Genomic DNA, 23,053 nt, shown 5'->3' with positions numbered 1-23,053 from the left:
GTGGTTTACATAGAAAAATAAATAATACATAAATAAGATGGTCCCCTGCAGTGTTTTCTCTATTTTTTTTTCCACCTGTGTGCAGAATGAGTTTTGTTCTTGGTGACGGTATCAAGGCAGTTTGTGCACATAGGCATTCAGAGTGGGACCTTCCTGATTCAGCCTGAGCAGGATCTAAAATTAACTGAGCGGAAATTAAAAAAAACTCTTATGAATACATGCACATGCCTTAGAGGGAAAACTGGTCTCCTGTCCCTAAAGGGCTCACAATCTTATAATGATCATTAATAATCATTAATAATAATAATAATAAATTAATAATAAAGGCAGATACCAGCAACAGCCACTGGAGGGTGGGTGTACTGGGGTTGGATAGGGACAGTTGCTCCCCCACTGCTAAATATAATTATGACTTTAAAAGGCGTCTCTTTGCTCAGTTAGCAGGGATACAAGTTATTATTTTATTGTATTTATTTATTTGATTTATATACCACCTTTCCAAAAATGGCTCAGGGCAGTTAGGGGTACAAGTTAGGGGTACAAGTTGGCAGATCCTGGTCTGCTTGGCATCTGCAAAAACCAAGTGCAATGGGCCACGGGAGCAGTGGTCTTCTTCATTCTTCATCTTCAGTTTCAACTCCCCCTGGTACTGCCAGCATGAAGGAAGGGGAGAAGAGAAAGAGACATCAGCTTGGTTTGGATTCTCCTGAAGCAGGGGGAGAGAAATGAAGAAGGGGAGAAACAGACAACATAAAGTCTCCAGTTGTGAACTCAGACGCTGCCACAGTGTTTAAGAATCTGATTGGACTCCTTGAGACTCAGAAACTCTAATCATAATGCCAGAGTGGGAAGACAAAGGATGTTTAGAAAAAATAAAACACGGCAACCATATGTGGTCTGTTCATTCTTGTGTCACTGCTTTCCCACTCCAGTATTCACAACAGCACCACACCTCAAATTCTTCTATTTTTACCAGCATGTTGATAAAAATAAGAGTTGTTTAATGGTATTTTACTAAAAACAGAGTAAAGAACACTTTATAGAGTGTTCTTAGCTTGGCTTTATATAGAGCAGTTAATTAATCTGTGTCCCACTGATCTACCACCCCTTCCCACATTCTTCTATTTTTCACAGCATATTGAAGGTGTGTATACTTTTCTGTTTGTGCTCTTTGTTTTGGAGATTTTTACTTTTAAAACAAGCTGCCATTGGTCCAATGGTTATATATGAGTGAGAAAGACACTGAAAGATAGTGATTTGCCAATGCTTCCCTCCTGTAGCACTCCTCGATTCTGAGATTCTCACAAATAGTAGTAGACTATACACCATTTGCTATTGATTGATTGATTGATTTCAAAATTTATATACCACCTTTCATTAAAAACAATCCCAAGGCAGTTTACAAAAGTTAAAAAACATACAATAAAAATGACAGTTAGAAGTATTAAGCTAAAAATATGAAAACAAATCTGATTTAAAATATATAATATACAAACACAAAAACTGTACATGGATAAAAATGCATGATAATGTCCTCAAAAGATACCATACAAGTGATTTATGCTTCTGCCAGTGGCAATGTTCATCTCCATGTGGGGCAATGGCAAAGAACTTACTGGCAACTGATTAGCAGCTTTGCGGGGAGTTTTGTCTAGGCGCCTTCACTGGTATTCCGCAAGAGGGATCCTCAGCACTTTTTTCATCCATATAGTAACTCTAGGTCTTATTGGGGTAGCTTTGGGGTTGCCTGGAATAAGTAGCTCACTCTGCTAATTTCTCCGCAGAGTAGGTTCACGTCCAGATTTATTGTAGATGACGAGTTGTGCTTAAAACTCAGAATTCCCCAGTGTAAATGGCAGCCTTGTTTCTTCTGAAAGGAGAAACAACAACAGCAACCTTAGAATATCTGTAGAGTCTGTGGGTAGAGTGTGTAGCTTTGCCAGTCAGACTCTCTAACCTTTAACCTCTATAAGAGAAAAATAAATGAATCACATTTTAATTTGTGCCCAGCTCTTCTCCAAGTTTTTTACTCTGATGCTGATAGGTTTTTTTGTTTGTGTGTTCCAAGTGGCTTCAGCTCAGGCCCACTGGATTTTACCCATAGCACTGTCAAATTTCTCCAATATTTCCTCAAATTCATATTGCCATTTCCTTGAATCTCAGTAATTTCTCCATGAAATCAAGTGTGTGTGTGTGTGTGTGTGTGTGTGTGTGTGTGTGTGTGAGAGAGAGAGAGAGAGAGAGAGAGAGAGAGAGAGAGAGAGAGAGAGTTTCTTAAACACAGTATGAATTTTCTGGATGAAACTTTCTCCAGTTTTCAGAACAGCATCACAACAGCATCACAACACAAATCTTTACTGTTTTGCTTCTTGTGCCACACGATGGCAGCATAGGTCTTTTTGGTTGTGGATTAGAGCATATGTTAACCCATCAGCAGAGCTGGTGAAAAAGAATCTCCCCTTTTCTAAAAGTTGGTTTGTGTTACTAAAGCTGTTTTCTGTCTATACATGAAGGCATGCATGAATATATTGTGCAAAAAGGTCGGGCAGAGAGAGAACCTCTCAAACGAACATTCTAAAATGACTGGCATGGCATCCATGCTGATATTGGTTCTTCCTTACAAAGCCCAGTTAAACTTGACAGGCAAATAAAGGATGCTTTCATAAAAGCAAACCACATATAACTCACCCTGAGTCAGTCTGGAACAAAGCCATGTTATAATTAGAAGTGGTTAGGAAAACCTTTGTTGGTCATTCCTGGCTTAATCATTTTAAGTCAATAAAATCAATGAATAATAACTGTATTCCATGGCAGAGAATTTATGTGATGTCCGAAAGACTGGGCTTTTAAGGCTTTAGGAGCAAATACAAGTTAATTGTTTTATTTACAGTGTGAGTATTGAAGGCCTAAACAGCTATTAAACCAAAGTTCTACACATGAAAAAGGCAAGAAGATATTTCAGCATTATTTCATCAGCAATGAAGAGTTGCTGAAACATCAGTAGCTTTAGGTAACATGGCATATTATTCGAGAACTTTTTGGCATATTCAACATTTCAGGGTTTTTTTTATTTTACTGTATCGAAGAGTGCTTGAAACATGAAGCTGTATATAAAAAGCTAGAGTGCTAGAAGTTTCTGGTCTAAAACAGCAGGCATAAAACTGCAGTGTGTATATGTGTCTGAAATAGCTTGCATGAGACTATACCAATTCAATATCCATTATAGGCAAGTAGAGCCATTCAGAGAGTCAGGTAAACATTTGGTCTGTGATAGGAATGTATCTGAATTTTTCTTCCAACTGAACTTCTGTCTTCTGCACCCCTAAAGGTAAGCAGTTCCAATTTACATTGCTCTTGTTACAGAGCAGCATCAGTGCAAGTGCCTTGTCCCATTCTTCCAAATTGAGTTTTTGGAATTTGTAAGATCACTGCACACAATAATTGATCAATGGACTGTGGAAGTATCTCCTCTCCTCCCTGCTTTCTCCAGTGCCCACCCCACTCTCCATCTCTCAAGATCCTAACTCATAAGGCAATTCTTTTTCCTTTCTAACACTTAACCCCACTCGTTCTGCCTACTAACTCCTGAAATCTCTTTCCACATGATCCTAATCCCCTACTATATATGTATGCCCTCCCACATGACTAGGAACCCTGACTGAACAAAATGCCTGATCACATGTAGGGCCTACATGTGTACTGTTATATGCATGTGTATGAGTGTCCTTGTATGTGATCCTACTCCCTCTCCATGTGTGAAGTGTTCATGAGAAGAGGGATTATGTTTCTGTAAGCCAAATTAGATGAGACATTGGAGATCATTCACTGGACTACAGCCCCTTTTAATGTCTCTTTACAATAACCATAGGCAGAGGCATGGCCACTGGTGCTCACACATCTTGTGAACATGGCTGCCACACCTGTAGCTGCCACTGCCTCCTACACGTGGCCTCTTGTGCAAGTGAAGAAACCTCCCATCCCCTCACTGGCTGTCTCACTGGCGGTGGCAGTGAATGAAGGCAAAAGGCAGGAGATTTCCTTGCTGGCACCAGAGGAAACCTAATTCCAAAGGTTTTGGTGAATTTTCATTAACTGATTTATTAAATATTGCCTGACATGTTTCATAAGAACATAAGAACAGCCCTACCGGGATCAGGCCCAAGGCCCATCTAGTTCAGCATCCTGTTTCACACAGTGGCCCACCAGGTTTCAAGCATGAGATGCAGTTTTTCAGAGGCAACTTGAGTAAATAACATCAATCAAAGTATCTTTTGCTTACTTGTCTCTTTGGAGAAAGAGACAAGTAAGCAAAAGATACTTTAGTTAATGTTATTAAGTTGCCTCTGAAAAAGAGCATCTCATGCTCAAAATGTAGTAGGCAATATTTAATAAATCAATGAAAATTAATCAGTAACTCTGGAATTTTTTTCACTCTTTATTCAGTCTTGATTTGTTGGTGCTGCATCACCCCACCCCCACCCCCAGTTTCCTCTTTTTTGGTCAGAGAAAACCTCACATCTTTTCACTAGTCACTCTGAGAGCCTGCCGGGAGTTCCAACTCTTAGAGCAGCCAAGGGGGGGGGTGACGTTTTCCCCCCTGGTGTGAGAAAGGAAATCTCACATGCCTGCAATAGCAGGCAGCTTAATGACCATGGGGAGAGGAGGGAGGAGACTGAAGTGAGAGGAGGAGGAGGAAGAAAGAGGCAGGTGGCAGCAAGGAAAGGCAGGGGGTGACTTGCCTCACATACAAGTGAGTGACGAGATGATGGTGGAAACACAGGCCACCATGGGACTTGCTATGCCCCTGTGAGAAAGAGGTTGTGTAATAACCAGCCACCCATCCCCGAAAGAGTTAACCTGAAGTGACCCCTGTCATGCCCTCTCTCCTGCTGTTTCTCCTCTGCAACTGGTATTCACAGGCATCATTTACGGGTTGTAAAAGATGTAGTTTTGCTCCAAGCTCTGTTTTTTTACAGATTGTAAAAGAACAGAACTACAGCCCTGGGAAGGGGGTTAGGCCTTCCCCACTGTCACATTTTCCTGGCCAAACTGGCCCTCTATTTGTCCCAATAAGAAAAAAAAATAAGGGTACATATATATTTTCACTAATTGGGCACAGACCAGACTAGGGGGCAGTATTTAGACTGGGAAAAGCACAAAGGGAAAGGATTAACCAACACACCCCAAACAGAATGGGCTTCCTAGAGGCATCTGGTGGGCCACTATGTGGAACAAGATTCTGGACTAGATAGGCATTGGGTCTGATCCAGCAGGGCTGTTCTTATGTTCTTAGAATAGTCCTGATGCAATTCAGGGCCCTGATCCAATTCAGGGCTGCTTTAAAAATGAATTGAAAGAGACAAGAGATCCAATAATGGATCTGCAATGTTTTGTAGTTTTGCTCCAAGTTCTGTTCACAACTGACTTGGAGAGAATATTTCCCCCCAATCTTATTCTCTCACGGGAAGAATATGAGAGGGGGAGAAAATTCTGTTTAATTTCTACAGAACTCCTGAATTTTCTCTCAAATTCTTGTGCAAATCTTTTTCTTCAGCATGGCATCTGGCTTATCTGGGCAAACTTTCCTAGGTGCATAATTTTCTTTTTAAAGAAACCCAATGTATTAAAGGAGAAATAAAGGTTTACCTTCAATACGTTAGCAGTCATACAACTGATGCAACAGAAAATACTGAGTTATCAGAATGCATCATGATTAATCTCTCTCTCAGAGACTTTATTATTGTTTATCATGTTTCTATACAGCCTGGTATGTGCACCTATAGGCAGTGTACAAAGTTTAAAAACACAACAAATGTAAAAACATTATTAAAACAGTTAAAATTCACAGGACAAATAAAAACAATCTCACAAGATAAAAACACATTGAATAGTTTAAAATTTTCAGTTAAAAGCCTGAGAAAACAGGTGCATCTTGAAAACAGATGTGTCTTGCCATGATTATCAAAGGCTGCCTGCCCTAATTGTACACATTAATAAAACAAAAGTAGGTGGTGCTTTCACAGTGGGCGTAGAGGAGGGCTATTTAAAACCAACCAACCATAAGTCTTAATTAATTAATGTCTCATATAAAAATAGCAGTACATTTTAAGGGCCTAATGTCATTAAATGTATACAAATACGGTATACAAATGTGTTAAATATAATAAAAAATAAAAGTCATCCTTTTTTATTCACATAGAATGATCAATTTGGTTTCCAGATTTGTACTGATCTGTTTTCATACAGTAGAGGTCCGAACAGCTCCATTCCAACAATGGTTGATAATTAATGTTGCCTTTTTATTTTTCTCATTTTCTGAGCTAAACAGGTGACATTCTAAGAGCAGAAAAGATGCTATGTATAACATCAGTGTTCACTGCATGCTTTAACAGGTATTGAGCACCCAATGCACATATCATCTAGACTTTAAAAAAAAAAAAAAAACCACCATGAAAGTACAGAGACCTATTATGGATACTTATCATCATCCATGGTAGGAATGCTAGTTTTAGAATCCACCTAGTTTCTAAATTAAATAGAGTTTGACAAAAACTAAAATAAAATGCATGGAACAGCAGATATGTGTTACTAATGCTCGAAGACAGGGGGAACTGTGTGTGTCATACAACAGCTTTGGTCTTCCTTTGAACCATTGCTCTTTTTCTGAAGCTTTCCATGCGTATGGGTAAGAAGTTATAGTACTTTTTGATGACTTCCACCCCACCCCCCAATAATAATAATAGGTCTCCACACAATTGAGGAATTTGCTGCCTTTGCCCATCCCTTCCTCCCATTTCTGGATTCCATCTGTGGTTGGCGTTGCATATCCTTTTTAAAATAATGGTTTTTAAAAGGACATTTCTAACATAAAAACAAATGGATCCAATCTTTAGGTAACATTGTATTGGTTACCAGCAAATGGATGTCATTTACAAAAGAAATCTGACAATAGTGATTATTAAGTTGATGAACAAAGTCTACAAATTTGTCCATTTGTGTGATTTCCAACACTTTCAATAACCACTCCATTGCTGTGAGTGAAAATGCAGATTTCTGGCATTTTTCTAGTTCTATCTTTTGCTGCAAAACACTGAACATACTAACCTACATACTCTATAATGATGATCTTCAAAATAACTTCAAATCATCATCAAAATATCAAATTTCAGCTTCATTTGTCATCTAATTAATGACCTGAACCACCTGATGCTAGTGGGGTTGGATCTGAGCATCAAACATGCTCAGCCTGCAGACTGAACATTACTATTTCCAAGGTTGAACATATTGATCTGGAAAATTTTATTTCGTTTCTGATTAGTATTATCTATGTAGATGTGGGGATGCTGCTGCTGCTGCTGGTGATGATGATGGAGAGTGGTAATTAACTCACACGAACAATTTGTACTGCTAAACAAATTAAACTAATTTATTGAGGAAGTTTGCAAAGATTCCATATTCAGTGCAGATGGTGACTCATCCAGAAGCCTTCCTTCTTCCAAAGCTCTGGGGAATTTCTTGACTGGCTCTTAGAGCTTCTTCAAAAGATAGTACAAGCACTACTTTTTAATAGCATAGGTGAACTTTATATTGTTCACAGTGTTTAGATCCTTCCATAATTAGTCACTTACTAATGTAATTACATACAATTAGAAAACAGAGACAGGATGCATAATTATGTAATCCTAAAACATAAGTGGACATACTTATAAGTATGCAAGTGTCCTGTTTCTGTTTTCTGATTGATTCTGACCATGCTATATTAATATCCAAGCAGATGTCATTTTGGCTGTTCTCACAGGATGGGCTTAACGTCCACTTTGTTGATGAAGGGTTTTGTTTTTTAATGTGCTGGCATTAATCAGGATACAGGCAATGATGCTATTGTAGCTGGTCAGTAACTCATTAAATGAAGAGTAAGATGGTATAACAGCAATGAAATATGCAGAAGAGTACACAACTCATATTCTGCTTGTTTGTTTGGCTAAAAGAAATAGAATGTCCATGTCCATGAATCCATTTGGGGTCAAAATGCCTTTTGCAGAGCTTTATCTGACCTCAGATCATGGAGGTTCTATAGCCAAACAACAGAGAAAGAAAACAGAAGATATAGGGAGAAAACAGAAAATGGATAACATAGCCTCCAGTGAAGAGGAGTCATGAACCACCAATAAACAATCTTACAAAATTCTCAAATAAAAGCACAGCAAAAAACAGTTAATTTTTGCTTCTATTTGTCCTCTTTTCATTTATGAAACTCCATATCCTAAGCATTCATTTGTTACATTTGGCAATTATGAAGCAAATGTTGACATAATCCTACTGTATCTAGTAGAAACCTTTTCTGACCAAATGGCAATAAGATGTAATAAATGCTAGCTTTCCCATTGGGATTTTGAGGGCATGGGGTTGGGCAAAATGTATGCACATTCTCAGTAATGCTGTGGTTACTCCTATTCCAGAGAAGGTCCCAGTATGATGCAGAAAAGGGTGGCTGGAGCGAGGGAAACAGGGTAATATTGTTGTTGTTGAAACTCCTTAGACTCAAAGTTTCTCATTGGTGCATCCCAAACGGAATATTATAGTAGCTGAATCAAGCTTTAAAGTATTATCCTAAAAGCTATCACCCGAAGGATGATGATTTATACTAGTCTCAACATAGTTGAGTAGCTGAGAGACATATATCCTCTGTAGTATGGGTGTGCAATTCGGGGGAAAACTTCTGAGGTGTGAATTCTCATTGTATCATAGCAAATGAGATTTTTTTTCAATTAGACAACTCTCATGACCCCACTTTCACTTTTTCACACTCTCTATTACTATGAATAATATGAGGAAGTAATCAATTTAGCACACTTCACCTTATGAAGACAAACCTCATAAAAATAAATTCACCAAAATTCACCCCTCTGCCCAATCCCCCTGAAATTGGGGTGGTAGCCTCCACCCATTAGGCACTACCACCCCACCCCACTCTTTTGGGCAGATCCACTTTCTGCCCCCAAACTGCCCCAAAGTCACTAAAACTTCAAAAATTCTCAAAAAAATCACCCCTTTGTCCAAACCCCCTGAAATTGGGGTGGTAGCCTCCACCCATTAGGCACTACCACCCCACCCCACTATTCTGCCCCAGGCCCCTCTTTCTGCCCCAATCTGCCCCAAAGACATGAAAATTTCAGAAATTTACCAAAAATCAGCCCTTTGCCCAATCCCCCTGAAATTGGGGTGGTAGCCTGCACCCATTAGGCACTACCACCCCACCCCACTCCTTTTGCCCAGATCTTATGCTATGCCCCTGAACTGCCCCAAAGTCACTAAAACTTCAAAAAATCGCCAAAAATCAACCATGAACCGAATCACCCGAATATTTCAGGTCCGAAATTCGGGTGATTCGGCTCGTGCCCGAAAAATATCGGGGGACATCAGGGGTGATTCGGTTCGGCCCTGAATCACCCGAAATTGTTCGTTTCAGGCACAGATCGTTCTGTGCCCGAAATTTTTTGCACATCCCTACTGGACACCGCCCCCCAAAAGACTCTACACCAATCATGGTATCCTGGTCAGCTTGAATATGAGTCAATGTGATATGAATAAATATGAGAAACTTCCACTGACATTTTAATTAGTGATGGTGAACTACAACACTGGAAGAATCAGACAACAGATTTTTGCAATCTACTCGTCCACAGGAATCCTTTTCAGATTGAACCCACATCCCTCTGGAGTCAGGACCTTAACTCTTTCAGCCTGAAGTTTTCACTGAGTGCTCTCCTCATTGATTCTCCCTCCTCTTTCCCAAATACACCAAGGTAAGGGAGATGGCAAAGAGGGAAATCAGGAGCCACAGCAGGCAGGCCTTTGGGTGTCTTGCTTGAAGCAATGTCCAGGGATAGTGTTCCCATTGTTCTCCGAATCTCTGGACACTGTGATGAGAATGTATGACAGTATCCAGAACCTAAGTGCTATCTACAACATTGCCCCAAAGCCCTCCCAACTGCCACTTAGTGCTGTAAGTTTGTAAACATGGGGAATGGGAATGAAGAGGAACCCTATGGACCGCTGTGAACAGGTCAGAGGCCTTTACGTCCTGTAGCATGGCAATAATGTTATTACTGGGCACCCGAGCTTAAGGGCCCAATCCACTTTGGACACAATTTGTAGTTTGGATGATTTTTCAAATGTCCTGCAGACATATGACAAAATAAGTCATTTACCCTGTATTATTTATGGAGTGGACTGGAGTGTCGCTACCCATCACTAATTTTAATTCTGACATCATTTTCATTAGCCTTATAGTGCCATAACTTCTTTTACTGGAGCTATCTCCAGTCGTACTAAGCAGAGACAAGGCCCAAGGGCTGTGATGTACTAAGTAAAAAATAGTTCTGAGCTATACAGATTCTGTCGAGCATAATATTTTGTTGCTGAAAAACCTGTCTTAATTGTGGAGTTGGGCAGGACCACAATCACCATTTTCATTTGCTGTCTTCATTAATACCAAGGGGAAAGGGGGGAAGATAAAGTGGCCTCCCCTCCCCTCCAGTAATGTGACACTATAAAACAATCAGACAAGAGTAAGTAGGTGTTTACAGAGGCTGGAATTGATTTTGGTGTTTCACTATTGTTCCTGGTGGGTGGAAAAATCAATTGTAAACACCCGGCGTTGTTTAATACAATTTTGTTAAATTGAAAAGGAAATCTCCCAAAGAAAGGAAGGCTTTTAGTGTCTTGTTGCTAAGCCAAATAACATATGGAATTTCTGAATGAGAAATGCAGACAAATTCTCAGCTCAAAAGTTATCAAAACCATTTCCCTAAATGTCCTTTCCTAAAGGTGCTGGAACAGTGTAGCACAGTGGCCAAAAAGCTAGTAATTTCCACCAGAAGTTCATGGGCTACATTTGAGTTCACACATGAACTTAATACGAATGTTTTGTACCAGCCTGTAGGGTCTCACGGATCGTGAAACCTGCCTCATTGTATATCAATGCCCTGCTGCCCAACCAGACAACACATGCATCACCTTTGAAAGCGTACCTTTTTGAGGAGTTGCACTACACCAGGTGTCTTGCTAATGAAAGGGTTCCTTGTGCATGTGCCCCTTCTCCTTCCTCAGATGGAAGCTGTCAAAACATTTTCTATGTTCATTCTAGGCAAAAGTCCTTCATGCTGGGCCAGGCGTCAAAGTGTGCATTGCAGGTTGCTCAAGAAATCCAGTCCAATAGACAGAGACAGAAACCAGATCTGTGGGGCTACATGTTGTCTCTTTAATTGACTGAAACACAGGAGATTTGCCACAGCCGGAGTTTCCACAGGTGTGTTCCAGATGTAACATTGATGGGAACCCCATTGTGCACAGGGTTGGCAGATTGGTATTTCTGATAAGTGCCATGGTATCACTCCCCCAATGGCCTGGCATGTGTGCCCTTTGTAGGAAACAACCTGGTAGTTCAATTTCTGGGGTTGCCAAGGTTTCATGTGTTTGTGCACAATTCACTGCAGTCCTGAATTGCTGGAGACCTCTCTTGCTGTGCCCGTGCTGTCATCCCATCCTTTTTGTGTGGATTGACAAGCAGGGTGCATAAGAAGCAGGGAAACGTGGGCTTTCTCCAATGTGGTTCTTTCTTTCCCTTTAAATGAATGAATTCTTGGGACATGGCATTTCTGTTGCCAAGCACCAGCAGGAGGAGTGAAGAGACAGCACAAGGTGGGACACTAGCTCCAAGAGGCAGCCAGAAAGAAACACAGCCGGCATAGAGCTGACCCATTTCTGGGCTGTTCTGAGCCACCCTCTCTATGGTTTCAGGAGAAGCTAGAGCACAAAACCCAGGTTACGGCAGTGGGAGAATTTGGACAAAACAATGGCCCTTTGGAACCTGATGTTTTGGGGGCAAAACTCACTACAAACTGAAGGTTCAAATTCAGGTTTGGAGATGAAAATGGAGCCACAGTTGGGAGACAAAACTGCGGCTTCATGCATTTGGATGACCACAAACTCAAACGGACCACATTTTTGTCTGGTTTTGTGTTATGTCTGAAGGCAGGCTAGGTCATCTTACAACTGACACTGCATCCAGCCAATTGCAGGGCAAAATACAATGTTGCCAGAAAGCAGCTGCAGGGAGGATCTCCATTGGTCAGTCAAAACTAGTCCAAAGACTCAAAGGAATAATAATAATAATAATAATTATTATTATTATTATTATTATTTTATTTTATTTTATTTTATTTTATTTTATTTTACACAGTCATTTTATTTTACACAGGTGTTATTGACTGGTTTGTTTTATCCAGACATCGAGTCCTTCCCAAGGACCTGGGATGCCAGAATGTTATTGTCAATGTTGTTGCTGTTGTTATAGGTATCGTCGCAGAATATAGGCTGTTCCCAGTAAAGCTGGTTTTTGTAATTGGCTGATGGTGATTTCTGTGGCCCCTATGGTGTTGAGGTGCTCTTCAAGGTCTTTTGGAACTGCACCCAGGGCGCCAATTACCACTGGGATTATTTTGGTCTTTTTCTGCCATAGCCTTTCAATTTCAATTTGTAGATCTTTGTATTTGGTGATTTTTTCTATTTCTTTTTCTTCTATTTTGCTATCCCCAGGTATTGCTATGTTGATTATTGTAACTTGTTTTTCTTTCTTCTCGACTACGGTTATATCTGGTATATTGTGTGGCAGATGTTTGTCTGTTTGTAGTCGCAAGTCCCATAATATTTTTACATCTTCATTTTCAACAACTTTTTCAATTTTATGGTCCCACCAATCTTTGGCTACAGGTAGCTTGTATTTTTTGCAGATGTTCCAGTGTATCATCCCTTCTACTTTGTCATGCCTTTGTTTGTAGTCAGTCTGTGCAATCTTTTTACAACAGCTGCTTAGGTGGTCCACTGTTTCATCTGCTTCTTTACAAAGGCGGCACTTGCTATTTGTGGTTGATTTTTTGACTTTTGCTCTTATTGCATTTGTTAGTGCCTGTTCTTGCGCAGCCAGTATTAAACCCTCTGTTTCTTTCTTCAAGTTGCCATTCTTAAGCCATTGCCAGGTCTTGGTGATGTGTGATTTTCCACTTATAATGTGCAAATATTGACCATGCAGTGGCTGAGTTTTCCATTTTCCTGCTCGGTTCTTGACTTGTTCTTTCTTGTAGGCCTGCTTTGTTTCATTGGTGTTGAATAGTTCCACGTTATTTACCATTTGAAATGCATCTTCTTGATATATTCTTCAAGGCCTCTTTTCTCCTCCTCTACTGTTTGATGGACTTGCAGCATTCCTCTTCCACCTGAGCTGCGAGGGAGGTATAGCCTATCAACATCACTGCGGGGTGCAAAGCATGATTGATGGTCATGATTTTCCTGGTCTTACGATCTACCGTCTCTGGCTCTGCCTGGGTCCAGTCTATTATTCCTGCAGTGTATCTGATAACAGGTATAGCCCAGGTATTTATGGCTTGTATGGTGTTCCCACCATTGAGTTTGGACTTGAGGATTTTTCTAACTCTCCTGATGTATGCACTTCCAATTTTTCTTTAAACTTCAGTGTGTGCAATGTTATCAGCCTGGAGAATGCCCAGGTATTTGTAATGTTCTTTCTCTTCCAGGTTCTTGATCTTGCTTCCATTGGGCAGATCTGTTCCTTCTGTTTTTCTTATTTTTCCTCTGTTCATTATTAATGCAGCACACTTGTCTAGTCCAAACTCCATTGTTATATCGCTACTGAATATACGGACAGTGTTTAGCAGTGATTCGATTTCTGACTGGGACTTTCCATACAACTTCAGATCATCCATGTACAGCAGATGGTTGATTTGACTTGATGTTTTAGATGTTTGGTATCCGAGGACTGTTGTGTTTAGTATTTGTGAAAGTGGGGTCATGGAGATTACAAACAACAGAGGGGATAGTGAGTCCCCTTGGAAAATGCCTCTTCTAATGCTAATCTGTCCAAGTGTCTCGCCATTGATTGTTAACTGTGTACTCCACATGCTCATTGCTTTTTTTATAAATATCTGAATGTTTTTGCTGACACCAGTTGTTTCTAAACAGTTTAGTATCCATGTGTGAGGCGATGAATTGAAGGCTTTCTTGTAGTCAATCCATGCAACACTTAGATTTGTTTTTCTTCTCTTGCCATTTTCTAAAATCATTTTGTCAATCAGCAGCTGGTCTTTTGTGCTTCTGGTGTTTAGGCAATTTCCTTTCTGTTCAACTGGAAGCTGCTTATTAGTTAATAAGTGTTGCATCACTTCATCTGCTATTATTCCAGTTAATAATTTGGCAGGCAGGTTATCGGTCTATAATTACTTGGAACGGCACCTTTTTCTTATTATTGTATTATTATTATTATTATTATTACAGAATAAAAGAAAAAGTAATAGAAAAAAATAGCAAAATACAAAGATCTACAAATTGAAATTGAAAGGCTGTGACAGAAGAAGACCAAAATAATCCCAGTAGTAATTGGAGCCCTAGGTGCAATTCCAAAACACCTTGAATTGCACCTCAACACCATAGGGGCCACAGAAATCACCATAAGCCAAATACAAAAAGCAGCGTTATTGGGAGCAGCCTATATACTGTGATGATATCTATAATAATAACAGCAACAGCATTGATGATAAAATTCAGCCATCCCAGGTCCTTGGGAAGGACTCGATGTCTCGATAAAACAAACCAGTTCAAGAACATCTGTCTAACTGTGTAAACAAGAAATAATAATAATAAAATAATAAAGAAATATAATCTTTGTTCCCACATTTCACTTAGTATCTGTTTGAAATGTGAATTCAATACAAGGCTGAAGCCTGGGGACTGCAAGCCTATTATAATAAAGGAAAACATGAGGCTACATTGTTACTTTTGTCTCCACCTCCACCTCTGCATAGATAGATAGATAGATAGATAGATAGATAGATAGATAGATAGATAGAGATGAGCTGGAGTGGTAGGTTCTTGTAAGATACACTGGAGCCTGGAGGCAGGTGTCATTTTAGCCCTAGGTATGTCAAGGAGAAGGCTTAACCTTCAAGGATACATTTTAGATAGTCTGGGTCAAGAAGTAACAACTCTGAGTCATCATCTCTTTTTCATTCGGCTCACTAGTTTGATGAAGTGAAAACATTACTTTATTTTAGATGTATTACCAATGGGAAGCAATAGATGTTTCAGCTTTAGCCAATGAAAAATCCTTGGCTACCTTGCTGCTCACTGAATAGAAGGTGCCATAAGAGAATCAGATAGTCCAGATAACCAGACTCCTGTGTAGGGATGTGCACGAACCATTTCGGAGGCCCTTTTATGGGCCTCTGAACCAGTTTGATAGACCAGCGGTTCTGCCGGTTCGAAGGTGGGGTGGATAGCTTTAAGGATGGGGGAGGGTACACTTACCCCCCTCGCCATGCTTCCCCCACCGGTGCTCTGTGTAAAAATAGTCCATCGGGGTGGCAGCATACCTCCTTGCTGCCCCGTTGATCCCACGGCTGGAAGTGGCCGGAAGTGCCTGGCATGTGTACGCATGTTGCATGCATGCATACACATGCACAACATGCGTGTGCATGTGTGCAATATGTGCCCATCCATCTGCAACGTGTGCATGCGCTCCAGGCACTTCCAGCCACTTCTGGTCAGAGGATCAACGGGGTGGCAAGGAGGTATGCTGCCGCCCCACTGGACTATTTTTACACAGAGCACTGGAGGGGGAAGCACAGTGGGGGAGTGTAGGTGAACTCTCCCCCATCCTTAAAGCTATCCACCCCCACCATCAGCTAGAAGGGCACTGGTTCCATGCACATCACTACTCCTGAGGTCTCTCCCTTCTGACGATTGGTACATATCAAATGTTATACATATTTTAATTTGCCTATTAAATTGAGGTTATTAGATTTGGGTGGGGGGCTGGTTAGATGACTGTTAGTGTTTCTTTGTACTTTAAATAGCTCTTCTGTGTACTCTAATCCATTATGCCTTATTTCCATGTAAGAACTTTGAATTTGTTTAGATTGTATTTCTTCTCTTTAATAACCTTTGCCAGAAATTTTAGGGCTTTGAAGAAATGTTTGTAGGAGGGAAGAAGAGGAGATAAATTAACTGCTAAGTTGGATGAAAAACTTGTCACTTGCCTTTAAGAAGACTGGCCCACATGATCCGCAAAATAACACATGGCTGCAGACTCCTAAAGAAGTGGTGGTGGTCCTGTGCAGGAGCACAAATACTTAAAGTAGCATCCTTAAAATTGGAAGCACTGCTTACATTATTTCCAATGTAGGTAGTACTTTCAAAGTGTGAGCATACCACTGTAAGCATTTGCGCTCTTGAGCGATATCACCAGCACTTCCTTAGGAGCCGGCAACAGGGCTGGTGGCTCCGAACTGTTTGCAATGTTATTCTTGGAACATGCAAATCACTGTTTCTTTCCAATGCACTGTGAAGAATAGGTAATTTTCTGAGCAGGGAGCTACAAGTCTGGATGCCTGTCTTAGAATACACATGTTGGTGTGTGGAGGTTGGAACTAGGCTGGAACCAGACTGCATGCATGGAGGCTGGAACCAGGCCACTGCCCACCTGGAGACAGAGTACCAGTGGGGTTTAGAGGAGCCACTGCCACACTGCTGCCAAAGCCAATGAGGTGCCCTCTTCATTTACTCCCCTACCAGCTACAGGGAGTAACAGCAGGAGAGAGGGATTGCCCTCAGCTCCTACCTGTGGGCTTCCCAGTGGCATCTGGTGGGCCACTGTGTGAAACAAGATTCTGGACTACATGGGCCTTGGGCCTGATCCAGCAGAGCTGTTCTTATGTTCTTATGATTCCCCTTTGCTTGAAAAGGGGAATCCTCATTGGATTCCTCATTACAAGCAGAGCTCTTCAAACTGGATTGAACCAGTCCATATCAGACCAGGCCCAGTCCGGTTCAAACTTGGACCGGCCAACTTTTTTGAGGCCAGTCCAGTTTGAGTTTGAACTGCTTGAACCAGCCCAGTTCAAGTCAAAGATGGTTCAAATTTAACCGCTTTCACACACCCCTACAATGAAGTGAGACAGCTGATTTGCAGCAGAGGAGAATGACCAAAACCATAGTAATCAAGGACATTGAGAGTCAGCACTGCTGAACAGATTAACAGGTGCCCCAACATATGTGAGTAAATGAAGCCTGACTCTCGTCTCCAGAGCGCATAGAAGAACTGACACTAAATCCCAGGAACAAGAAACAGTTCCTAAAAGGTATTTGTCATTCATATCACGCATGATTTTTACAAATGTCTGGTTATAAATACAAATCAGGCAGGAAAAAATGTAAATCGCTTAAAGAAGCATACCTAAAGACGCTAAACGACACCAATCAATCAGACACAGCCTTTCTTATCCATTTTTTAAAACAGCCAAAGGACATGGGAGGAGTGGAAATCAGTGTTAAAAGTTTGTACCAAACCCAGAGAAATGAAGGGCACTGCTTCCTCATTGCAAGCCGGAATCCCCTTTCATCTCCATTCCCTTGCCTTAATTTTGACCAGCATGATTCAGAATGGACAATGGAGATTTAGCAGAGGTGTACAAGATTGTACACTGTATCCTAGCTTATTGCTCCAAGATCCATGATTTCCCAATACATTAAAAGAAAGTCATTCCAATTGTGCTTATTTGGTCTTAGATAAATATCAAGCATTTAAGGATCTGATCCAAGAGTGAAAAGACATTGGTCAACATCCAGACTAACGAAGTGCTAGTGATGCTAATGCTGTATTGGTACTATGGGGGTGTGGCTATTTTAATCAGTCTTTCCTTCCCCTTGAAGTCTGCTATGACTCCTGAAAAATATATGCAACTGTATGGGACATACTTTCAGGAATCACAGTTGGCTAGAGATGGAAGGGGAGGAAGATGAAAAGCACCCTCTCTCATAGAGTGCACATAACATCGCTTCACACACATTTTGTTAGTTTGGATGTTGGCCATTGCCACAAATCTTATACTTGTAACAAAAATTGGTGGGAGGTAAGAATGGAATTAGAGCCAACAGTTTACATTGCCTGCTTGTTTTGAAGTTGGCTGTCCTGAGCTACGGGATGTCCTGAGCCAGTGTCTGCAAATAAGAATTCTCTTCCCTGTGCACGCAAAAGGAGCTTGGAACTGAGGTGGTGCCTTAGAGCTTAAAGCACCTGCTGATTCCTTAAAAGGAGATGAGCACTTTAAACATTTCATGCTTTGCCCTATCCTTTAATTTGTTAGCCCTGTGTGAGAAATTAATTGCTCACTTAATATAATTCTGACAGGATCTTGGTTCGGGTGTGAAATGCTCCCCCACATGAATCCTACTGCAGTGTCTTTCTACCAAGCAAGCAGTGTGATAGCAAAAGAAAAAAAGTATTTTTTGACTCCCATGTTTCTTCCCCAGCAGGGGGCACAGCATGCACACAACAGGCTCTCGTAATTCCTATCTGTAGGTGGCAGCATCCTAGAGATAATTATTGGCTCTGTAAAGAGATTTCAGCAATGAAAATATTTTGTCTTTTCCCCCACCCACTCATTGTTCAATTTAGATGTTTCAGCAAATGTCTAGGTTTAATACAAAATGATCCCTGCAGAGATCTGTTTTTCGGCTATGCTTGTCATTTTTTAAAGTTCTTTTTAGTGGAAACTTTCCAGAAGTACACACTAGTACAGTAGACCTGTGCTATATTTCCATGTTCCCATTTTGCTCTGTGTTATTTTATCCACTCCTTGGAGGGAGCATATGGGGGATAAACAGCAGGATTTATACATGTGAAAAAGGTGACTGGTGATGTTCCTATATGACACCATTTTTTGTTGGGTCTGTGGAACAAAGGCAATAATTAAAGGGTAAGAATAGTTTCTGGTTGAGTGAATTTAACTGTTATTTTATCAGCACTTTGTTGAAGAACACCAAAACCATCATATGCAACTGCTTCTGTTACAACTAACTTGATACATATGAAAGCATCAAGATGGAAGTCATCCTCATTATCATCATGGAAAATCTGAAGAACAAGAAAAACCCTAGAGGTAAGCTGTATCACCAGCTTCAGAGGCAATATGTCTTTGGCTTGCCTTCTAATTCCACATATTACAGTCACTGGGAGATGATATTGTGTGTTAAATAAATCTTAGGTCATCTCATACTTCTGATGTACCTATTAATTTTTCCTGTGCGAAGATGGTGCCAGTTTAGTTGATGTTTTTCCAAGTATTTGAGCCAGCCCCCTCCATGTGATAAAAGCACACACTGGTAAGATGTCAAGACATCTGAGAAAGATGCCAGGACAAGCACACTGCCACCACATTCCCCCTTTTAATTATATGGGACAGTTTGGGGTGAGGGAGTATTGTCTAATCTGCCCAATGGAGAACCATACATGTGAGAGAAGGTTCTGCATTATAATGAGCCTATACTCACGACCAGCCCTACCTGGGCTATCCCTGTCCTATCCAGGTAGGGCTAGTTGTCAAGGGCTCTGGAAATGCTCCTGATTCCACTGCTCTTCACCTGGGTAGCCCTGATCAGCTACTCAGGTTTAAAGTGAGGTAGGATCACAAGAGTGTGCCTCCTACCTCACTCTCTGGTTGTTTGTGTGGCTGCCAGCACTGCTCCTGGATAGCTGGCAGCCATGTTTTTCATAGAATCAGGGAGAGAGAGGAGCCAGGCAGAGCAGAGCTGCTGTTATTTTATTATTTATTTATTACATTTATAAACCACCCCATACAGAGGCTCTGGGCGGTGTACAACAACTTTTAAAAAGACACAAAAACATACTCAAAAACACACAAGCTGAGGGCAGCTTGCACAGTGTATTATGGAATCTTGGAGGACCAAATGCAAGTGCTCCCCTTCCCATCTGAGTTCTGGAGCTCACCATCATGATGCTCGTGTGGGCACATGGGTGGCAGAGATCAGAGAAGGCTCCTGTCATGTGGGAGGAGGCAGGTAGGAGCATGCCTTCCCTTCTGCTTCTCCCTGTTTGGTTGTGAACTTAATATGTAATCATGTAGTTCCTGTCTTTTCTTGCATCAGTAAGTGCCTACAGAAATCCAAATTACCCTGAAATAAGTGTTCTCATCCCAAGGTAGCTTGGTCACCTATAGATTTTTGCCAAACAGCAAGGAGTGCCAGAATGTGTGGTTAATTAGTGATCTGTATCTACCAAGAGTCATCCAAAGAGGTCTACTATATTAAAGCAGACAGGACAGAGAAACTTCATTCTATTGATGTGTTAACTATGGTCTTCACTTGTCAGTTATTAGCACTTTCCTGGTAGGGCAACTGAAGGTATGTGTCACTTTAAAATGTTCTGTGGTGCCAGCTGGCCAAACAACAAACAAACAAACAAACAAACAAACAAACAAACACAGTGACCTGCTGCTTCTGAGTAATTTAAAGAGGTATACATGAATGCAGCTTTTGCAGCTGTTCGGGGCTCATCTATTTAGCACTGAGTATAAAATGTCAAAGATGAAATGAAAAGAGGGTAGGCCTGAAGCATCTCTAAGATGTAGGCCTGAAGCATGTCTGTGCTCACACTACAAAGAGATGCAGTGAAATGGGTAGGACAAGCACACCCTAACCAATTCTGTCCCCAGCTTCTGAATGAGGTAGATGTAGTAAACTGGGTAGGAGTACTGTTTTTGGTTGAGTGTGAGTGAGAAACATGGTATGAGGCAGTGAGCATAATTGTTTGCAAAACCCCAGCTGGGTAGAACAAGCACACCCTACCCAATTCTGTCCCCAGCTTCTGAATGAGGTAGGAGGAAAACCCATCCTACTCAGCTGGTACTTAGCAGACAATAACACTCCTGGCCTCTTTCCTTGTTTTTCATTCACACATGACTCAAAATTGGGAGTGCACACAGCTCTCCAAACTGGATAGTATGCTTGCCTATTTCACAGTTGTGTGAACAGGCCTATTGTCATACTGTTGTATTCCAGAATATAGGCCTGTGGACACTGCCTGTGTTTGTTTGTAGCAGGGGTGTAGCTATTATTGAACAGATGGGTTCAAAGAACCTGGGCCCCACCAACTCCTGAGAGCCCTCAGCTCCACCCCTCCCTATTTTCTTCATTATATCTCCTTCATTCCAGCCGTTCACTCCAGAAGGGGGTGAACACAGGCCCCCTCTGCCCTAACAGTGGTTCGTAGGTCATATATACTCCATTGTTGCTGCTTCCTTTGGGATTTTAAAGTCTGGTAGGCTAAGGGGGTGCCAAGTACAAAGGCAGCTTCATCACAAGCATATTTTAAGCAGGGATTCCTTGTTCTGTGCTTGGCCTTGCCTCAACTGATGGTTTGAAATCCAAAAGGATGGTCTATGGCTTTGACATTCCTACATTATAAAGTGACTGTAAAAAATTTTTTTGATAGGGATATGAAAATGGCATGTATTATTGTGAAAAATTTAATGAAGCAAGCTGAATTGAATGTGTGTGTTTTTCACGAAACAAACCACCATTATAACCAAGCTGGTTTTAGTTCATCTTCCCACCCTCAACATTAGCGGTGGGGGGGATCAATTGAAAATTGGCCGTCTCTTTAGTCTTCTGGGACAAATTAGTGCTTTGATCAGAGAATAAATTATTTCATTAGCATCAGTGGGGACAGGGGAGGGTGGTACAAATGGAATATTTAAGTAGAAAAATTAAATTATAAGAAGGAGCTGATAGTGGAATGGGGAATCCTGACATTTGAAAAGGCCTGTTAATTGCACAGCCAGAGTTTAATAAAAAATATAATTGGAAGAACTGAATGGCAGCTGCAGTGGAGGCAAAAGACATGTATTGTGTGAAACAATGAATAAGCATCAGTGTTAAAGAGATGAAACAAGATGTTTTCTAAAAAAACAAGTGTATAATTATAACTAGTACAGTTTGAACATTACATAGGATCAACCAGGTCATCACTCAGTAACAAGACACCATTTAATCAAATTGTGCATTATTTTATTGCTTGTATAGAATGAAACCCTCAGACCTAGTAAGTGTCTTGGTTAGTTCTGATGAAGTATTGATTAGTTCTAATGCTTTGTATTGTATTATATTGTATTTTTATTAGATTTTTTTTCATAAGTGGCCTTGAACATTATTTTAATAACAGAAAGAGAAACATTGTAATTAATTAATTTATTACAGCATCTAGTTGATTGATTAATTTGATATCATAAGGAAACTTTTATTCAGGTCAAAGAACAGTTTAATTTAAAGCATGAAGGCATGACTGATGGTATTTGGATACTGTTAATGAATGTTGCATTAATAGGTAGTTAAGTACATGTGTTTAAAATATGGTAAAGTCAGCCAGTGGCATAACACTGGTTCTGGTCTCAGAAAGCACTTGATTGCAGACATTTGTCCTAACCAGAAAACCATAACAGGCTGCATACTCCCTGCACTTATGGCAACCCAGAACAAGACTATACAAGGATCCTAATGGAGTCATGCATACGGTTTTACATGCACCACTCATTCTCAGATGTGTACAGCAACCAACTAATATTTAAACAGATACTCATAGGATGATTGTTGTTGTACTGGGATAACTATCTCTATGTTTCTTCTATGAGACATTCATGTGTTCACATGGAACACTTCTCACATGGAATGTTCTCAACATGCATCAAAAAGTATGTTGAGAACAGCTTGCCTGCAGGTATCTCCACATAAAAATTCCCTCTATGTAGACAATGCTGTTGTCAGGGATAAGGTTTCTAACCTGATCATGCAACAGAACTCTTATTGTATGAGTTCCTATATGTTTGAATCCGTTCCTAAGAAGCAAGAGAGCACGCGGACACTCAATGTTCAAACAAACCCATGTGCCTCCTAGTTGTTTCTCCACTCGGTCACAATGAAGCTATTCACACGTATGTGCAAAACTGGGCTAAGGAAGCCCAGCTCAGTTTTGCATGTGTGTATGTTCCACCAGGATCGGGCCCGATCCCACCGGCACCGCAGAGGCAAACCTACCTATGGAGCCTTCCTTTAAAATGAGGTTAAGGGAACAACCGCTCCCTTAACCTTGTTTTTCAGATTGTCTGTAAGCTGCAACTTCAAGAAG

The 23,053-nt window shown here is 40.8% G+C and overlaps 1 long non-coding RNA gene across 1 annotated transcript in view; it reads right to left on the bottom strand.

The window, feature by feature from the left end:
- Window positions 1-344: 344 nt before the first annotated feature.
- Window positions 345-23,053, bottom strand: part of LOC128340371 (uncharacterized) — a 45,807-nt gene continuing 23,098 nt past the window's right edge. The window contains exons 2-3 of the long non-coding RNA XR_008313654.1: window positions 1,617-1,870; window positions 345-706 (exon numbers count right to left, since the gene is read on the bottom strand). This is a non-coding gene — a long non-coding RNA (uncharacterized LOC128340371). The remainder of the gene's footprint in view (window positions 707-1,616; window positions 1,871-23,053) is intronic.

This window comes from Hemicordylus capensis, chromosome 1 (assembly GCF_027244095.1).
Source record: "Hemicordylus capensis ecotype Gifberg chromosome 1, rHemCap1.1.pri, whole genome shotgun sequence".
In the NCBI taxonomy this organism is placed as follows: Eukaryota; Metazoa; Chordata; class Lepidosauria; order Squamata; family Cordylidae; genus Hemicordylus; species Hemicordylus capensis.
Note: the sequence above shows the minus strand (reverse complement) of the source record. Positions and strands in the feature narration are given on the sequence as shown.